This window comes from Rhincodon typus, chromosome 8 (genome assembly GCF_021869965.1).
Source record: "Rhincodon typus isolate 14 chromosome 8, sRhiTyp1.1, whole genome shotgun sequence".
Classification (NCBI taxonomy): domain Eukaryota; kingdom Metazoa; phylum Chordata; class Chondrichthyes; order Orectolobiformes; family Rhincodontidae; genus Rhincodon; species Rhincodon typus.
The window spans coordinates 93,558,560-93,564,576 of NC_063339.1; the positions used below are offsets into that span (position 1 = coordinate 93,558,560).

Sequence of the window (6,017 nt, forward strand, 5' to 3'; positions counted from 1 at the left end):
ACTTAAGGGGCTCATCCTCATTTTTAGCCACTGGGGGAGATATACAGACGTCTCCCGGAGGGTGACAGAGGTCTCAGGATTACACCGACTACATGTGCTTCACTTTCACTTTCCGTCCCCACACACCTTTCCCTGACAAAAGGCAGCTTTAAGTAGAACACAAGTAAATTCTCTAGACAATGAGAACTGCTGTTTTTAGCTCGGATATGAAACAGACAATGAGCTCAAATGGCCCCACATGCTCTTCGTGTGCAACTTTTAATTTCCAATTACCTCAGCTCCTGGGAATCTGACAACAAAAAGGTCCAGCACACATTCCTCTTTGGAAGCATATGTCAATTTGCAAGGATAGAAAAGGCATCAGCTGTGCTCGAGCCATGTAGGACTCAAACCTACAATCTTCTGAGAATAGGGAGAATAGTCACTAACAGTCCCCATTAACAACTATTCTCCCTCCCAGCCTGATCGTTAGCCATTCCTTTTTTTGACTATCCAACTTTCTTTCTCTCTCTTTGGGCTCTATCCTATCGTTTACTCCCTACGCCATCCACCTCCCTACTTTCTGCATATAAACTGACGTTTTCCCAGCCACCATCAGTTCTGTGGAAGGGTCACCGGACCCGAAACGTTAACTCTGTTTTCTCCTCCACAGATGCTGCCAGACCTGCTGAGCTTTTCCAGCAACTTTGTTTTTGTTCCTGATTTACAACATCCGCAGTTCTTTTGGTCTCTTTTAATGTTATTCTCTTGCCTTCTCCGTGTAACCCTGCACATTGTTACTTTAAAAATAATCAGCGGATTCCCTTTTGTATCAATTGAATCTGTGTCTTGGATAATTTCGGGCAGTAATTTACAGAACCTCTCACTCTGTTCAAAGTTTCAAAGAGACCAGCCTTCAGCTTTCTGTTCTCCAAGGAGAGCTTTCCCAACTTTCCAATCTATCTTCATTGCTGACATTCCTCATCCACGGCATCATCCAAGTCAATCTGTTCAGCGCTGTCTCCAATCACTTCACATCCCCGCTTCCGGAAGTTTCACTCCCAGAACTGAGCAATAATGCAGCTGGAGGATTCATTCAGAGTCAGATTGCATGGGCGAACAACCTGAAACACTTGTTTTGACTTTGAACGAGTGTTTCCATTTGCCTTATTCACTACAATGGTACTTCTGCCCCATCCACACTTCAGGCAATCTGACATCATTTAACAAAGCTGGTTTGACAGAAAGCTGATCGGGCATTGTGGCAAAAGTGAAGTGAGAAACCGGGACTCGTCTGCGAGTTGAAGCCGACAAGATAAAGCAGACAGTGAGAAACTGTTTTGAGGGAACTGGCATTTTAGAACATAGAAGAATAAAAGAGTTGCGTTTATTTAGGACTTTGCACCACCCGTAATAAGGTCCGTTGAACACGAGCAGATGTTCTTTAAAACTTGCTTCCTGCTTCTCCATGTGCGATATATTCGCCGCAAAGAGACTGAGGGATTTCAAACTCAATCCCATCGAAACTAAACCCCATAAGTGAAGAATGGAGCAAGACATTGAACGCCCAAAAACGCCGGCGATTCGAATCCCAGAGCTGCTCCTCGTTATGCTATCCACATGAAACAGAAATCATAGCCCTAGACCAATGAACCAGCAACAGTGCAGTGCCGTTAACACCAAAATAAGGTGAGTTTTCTTGTAAAGTAAGGATATTCTTGCTGCTTCGGGATGTAAATGCAGCACCGAGTTTTAATAACAGCTTCTTCCCATTCTGACCACCTGCTCCCAAGAGGCTGCGTTAGCACCCTTCCTCCGGGACCGGGCACTCTCCATTGGTGACTGGAATAAGCCATATTCCATTGGCAGGCACTGCTGTGGGAGAACAGCACGAATGCGCTCTCCAGCTCCCTGTCAAACACGGGCTTGCAGAGCAGGGGAGGGGAGTGTTGGGAGTGGGATGTATGGAAAGTATGCAAGGCTGTGCAAAAGGGAGATTGCGCATGCACAGGAACTGACATTCTTTTGGGAATCTTGTCCAAATTACTGCATCAGATACAGTGTTAAAAATGCAGAGCTGCTCGGAAAAAGAGAATCTCTCCCAATTTGGGGGAACTGTATCTGTGTGCTCCTCGATGTCACAGGGAGGTCGCTGCTGCCTGAATCAGCTCGGAGTGTTACTACGGCGAGCTCTGTGCCTCAGGCACACTGCACCTGATGTGTATAAACTGCACCACGCTGTTCCCAGCTCAAAGAATAGTTTTACTTTTCAAACCATCCCAGAGTGATTGAAAATGCGAGAAGGCACTTCTCGCCATCATCTTGACAGCTCCTGTTGAGAAAACGGAATGTGTGAGTGGACAGTCTCTACTGGAGCATTTTTCATAATTTACGACCTTGGCCCACGTGACAATAAAATCATTTTGAGAGATTGATTCTGTTACAGATAACAGGAAACAGCTGAGATGGTTTAACTTGCTTCTGAAAACATTTGAGTAAATTGTGCAGAGCAGTAGATACTTCTCCCTGTTAGTGAAATGATAAACAACTCAACACAAAGAAAGAAATTACTTTAAAGTTTCAACAAAGGTCTGTAGCTCGGGTTGTGGTTGAGATTGTTGACTTGCTCGCTGAGCTGGCTTGTTTTATTTCAGACATTTCGTCACCATGCTTGATGATATCATCGGTGGAGCCTCCGATGTAGCAATGTTATTGTACTCTGCTTGGAATTTATACTGTCTGGTCCATTATGGTGAGTTGTGTCATTTTTGGTTTTGGTCTGTATGGGTTTGTATATGGGGTCCAATTCTATATGTTTGTTGTTTGCATTACGGTTGGAGAACCACGCTTCCACGAATTCCCGTGCTCTAATGATGATGTCACCTAGCATGGTGACGAAACGTCTCCACAAAAACAAGCCAGCTCGGCGAGCAAGTCAACACAGAAATTACTCAGTGACAAATCTGTTGAATCAAGTTTGGTGAAGAATTGAAGCCGATGGAATGAAACGCTCCATGAAAGTGAGGACGTAACATTGTCTGTGAGGAATTACCTCCGAGACTCGAGGAGAGTGCACAGTGCTCTTCCCAGGCGTCAGTCTTGGGACCACCTCTCTTCTGGACAGATATTAATGACCCGCACTTTTGCACAGAGTGAACAATTCCAAAATCCTAAATTACACAATTCTCGCAAATAATGTAATCAATGCAGAAGGGCAGAGAAACTGATTTTTTTTTTTCAACAAATCTTCCACTGTCTGATCTGAAGCTAGAACATTTCAGCTCTGCAAGGAGTGCAGTAAAGTCGATGAGTTAATATTCGGCGTTGTCGATTCACATTGTCCTCATCCCGTTATTGTTTAAAACTCTCCGCCAGAAACATCACTGAAAAATGGGAACAAGCCTCACTGTTCGATACAGCCATGGCTGATCTAACACTTCAATGACTGACTCCACCCCATACACACAACTCTATGTACCATTGGGAATCCAGACATTTCTCAATCTCTGCAATCAAAAATAAAATGTCAACTGTGGAAGAGAAAGTTCGTGTTCCGAGCCAGTTGGGCTCCTCCACAAACATTGCAGGTTTGTCCAATGAGCAATCGATTCTGGTCTGATTATCTTTCAAACGGTATTATTCCCAGAAAGATGAACCTGAAAATCTGACGAACTTCATCTGGTCAGAAGTGGAGCCTGGAGTGACAATGGATCTGCTTTTGCAGGTCATTGACTTCTGTCAAACGTGAACTAAAATTCAACAAGTTGTAGAGCTGGATAAACATAGCAGGCCAAGCAGCATCAGAGGAGCAGGAAAGCTGACGTTTCCGGTCTGGACCCTTGATTTCTGCTGAAATTTTGAATTAATTTCTTTCTTTGAGTTGAGTTGTTTATCATTTCAGTAAAAACAGGGTGAAGTACCTGCTGCTCTGCACAATTTATCTGCTCCTTTATCCATCTCCCATCCACTTCCCCCTCGGCTTCAGAATCCCCTTCCCCTCCCCAATTTCTGATGAAGAGTCCAGACCCGAAACATCAGCTTTCCTGCTCCTCGGCCTGCCGTGCTCATCCAACTTGACACCTTGTTATCTTAGATTCTCCAGGATTGGCAGCTCCTGCTATCTGTAAAATTAGACTCTGGTGGGATTTGAACCCACAACCTTTGAATAGCACCACGATATTAGCCCATAGAAGTCCAACGCGCTGTCCATTGCGCCACAGAGCCCCACTCGTTTGTGAGTTTAAGTACAGAACGTTGGCTTTGGAACATTATCTTCGTGTCTTTCATCAAACATCTGTTCTTCGGAAAGAAGGGTCACCGGTCCCGAAACGTAATTCTGATTTTTCTTCACAGATGCTGCCGGATCTGCAGGGCTTTTCCAGCAACTTCTGTTTTTACATCTGTTTGTCCTCGTCCCACTTGCCACACTATCCTTGTGTGATTTGGCACTTCAAGTGATCATCTAAACACTCCGAAAATTTTCTGATGATTCTTAGCTGAACCACGCGTTCAGGCAGTGAATTCCAGATACCCAGAACTCTCTGGGGGAAAAACACATCTTCCTTAAATCTCCTCCAAACCTTCTGTTCCTTGCTTTTAATCTTTAGCGATGGTCATTCATCCTTTCCAACAAGATGAAGTTTAGTCCAATCTCGCGAATGTATCCCCTTCATAATTTTGTGCAAGTTAATCAGCTCCCCACTGAGTTTTCTCTGCTCTCAGTAAAACAACTCCAGACCAGCTCGTTTATTTTCACAGAGGAAATGGTGCAGCCCGGCAATATCCTCGTGAATCTGTTCTGGACGCCCGCTAGTACAATTACACCGTTCCTGCAGTCTACCGATCAGAATGGAACAAAGTTCTCCGAACAAAAGCAGAAATTTCTGGAGAAATTCAGCACGACTGTCATCATCTGTGGATATGATGGATGTTTTGATTGACTGTCATGTGTACCGGTGTACAGTGAAAAACTTTGTTTACGAGCTGGAGAAGCAGATCATAGTAAGCAAGGATGGACAGATCAGAGACTGTAAAAATACGTAGACAGAGGCATACAGGTCACACTGCACAGGGCGTGCACTAGGCGAGATCAACGTTAGCAAGATCAGCAAGATCATGCGAGTCAAGTGTCGTCAGTACTCGGATCTGGACGACCGTAGCTCCTTAAACCAGAAAGTAGATTTAAAACAACATTACTAGTAATTTTACAGATTCAGATTTAAGCTTAAAAGTGTAGAACGTTAATAAGAAATGTTAGAGGTAGATCTGCTCGAGAGATGTCGCAAAGAGTCACATGGTGTCAGTGCCATTTTGAAAGAAGAGTCCAACGACTCTTCTTCAGAACTGATAGTACAGAGGAAAAGGCGGCATATATAACGTGCTCTCGTAAACAATCTGACCTGTGTGTATATGTCTAAATATGAATGTCATTGTGGAAATCAACACTTCTTATTTCAAGCTCATCTGATCTTTACATTACTTCCCTAGACATAGATGGTGCTTCATCTTCTTCAAGTTTTTCTGGCTGCAATGTAGCTTTTTCGAGCATTCTGAACTACCTCCTGAAATGCCTGCCGTTACAAATTTACTGACCTAGCTCTTAAACCTAATTTTCCATTTCATTTCAGACAACTTTATGTTCGTACTGTTACCATTTTCCTCACTTGGGTTTTAAGCGCTCATCTTAGGACCAACCTTCCCTTCCTCAAAGTAAATATAAGTCTCAGTCACAGTGTAATCATTGCTACCTGGGGGCGTCTTCATTCTGAGGTCAATAATGAAAACTGTGCCATTGCATACTACCAGATATAGTGCTCTCTCGTTGCTTCTGGAAAGTACTGTTCTAATTAACTGCCCCAACAACACCTCATCAAATCACCATTCAAACTTTATTCGGCAATCTGGCTTGCCCAATTTATACCATCATTAGAATTACCAAAGATTATGTGGTACCATGACTTAAAATGAAAGGACTGCTTTAAATGGGGCAGCGGTCGAATGACAAGGGTCTGAAGTCCAATAGTTGGCAAAGGCACACA

At 43.7% G+C, this 6,017-nt stretch overlaps 1 non-coding gene across 1 annotated transcript; it reads right to left on the reverse strand.

Annotated features, from left to right (window-relative positions):
• Positions 1 to 4,110: 4,110 nt before the first annotated feature.
• Positions 4,111 to 4,203, reverse strand: trnar-ucu. Its single transcript has 2 exons — positions 4,167 to 4,203; positions 4,111 to 4,146 (listed from the first exon to the last, which is right to left on the reverse strand). It is a non-coding gene; the product is annotated as a tRNA-Arg (tRNA).
• Positions 4,204 to 6,017: the final 1,814 nt, after the last annotated feature.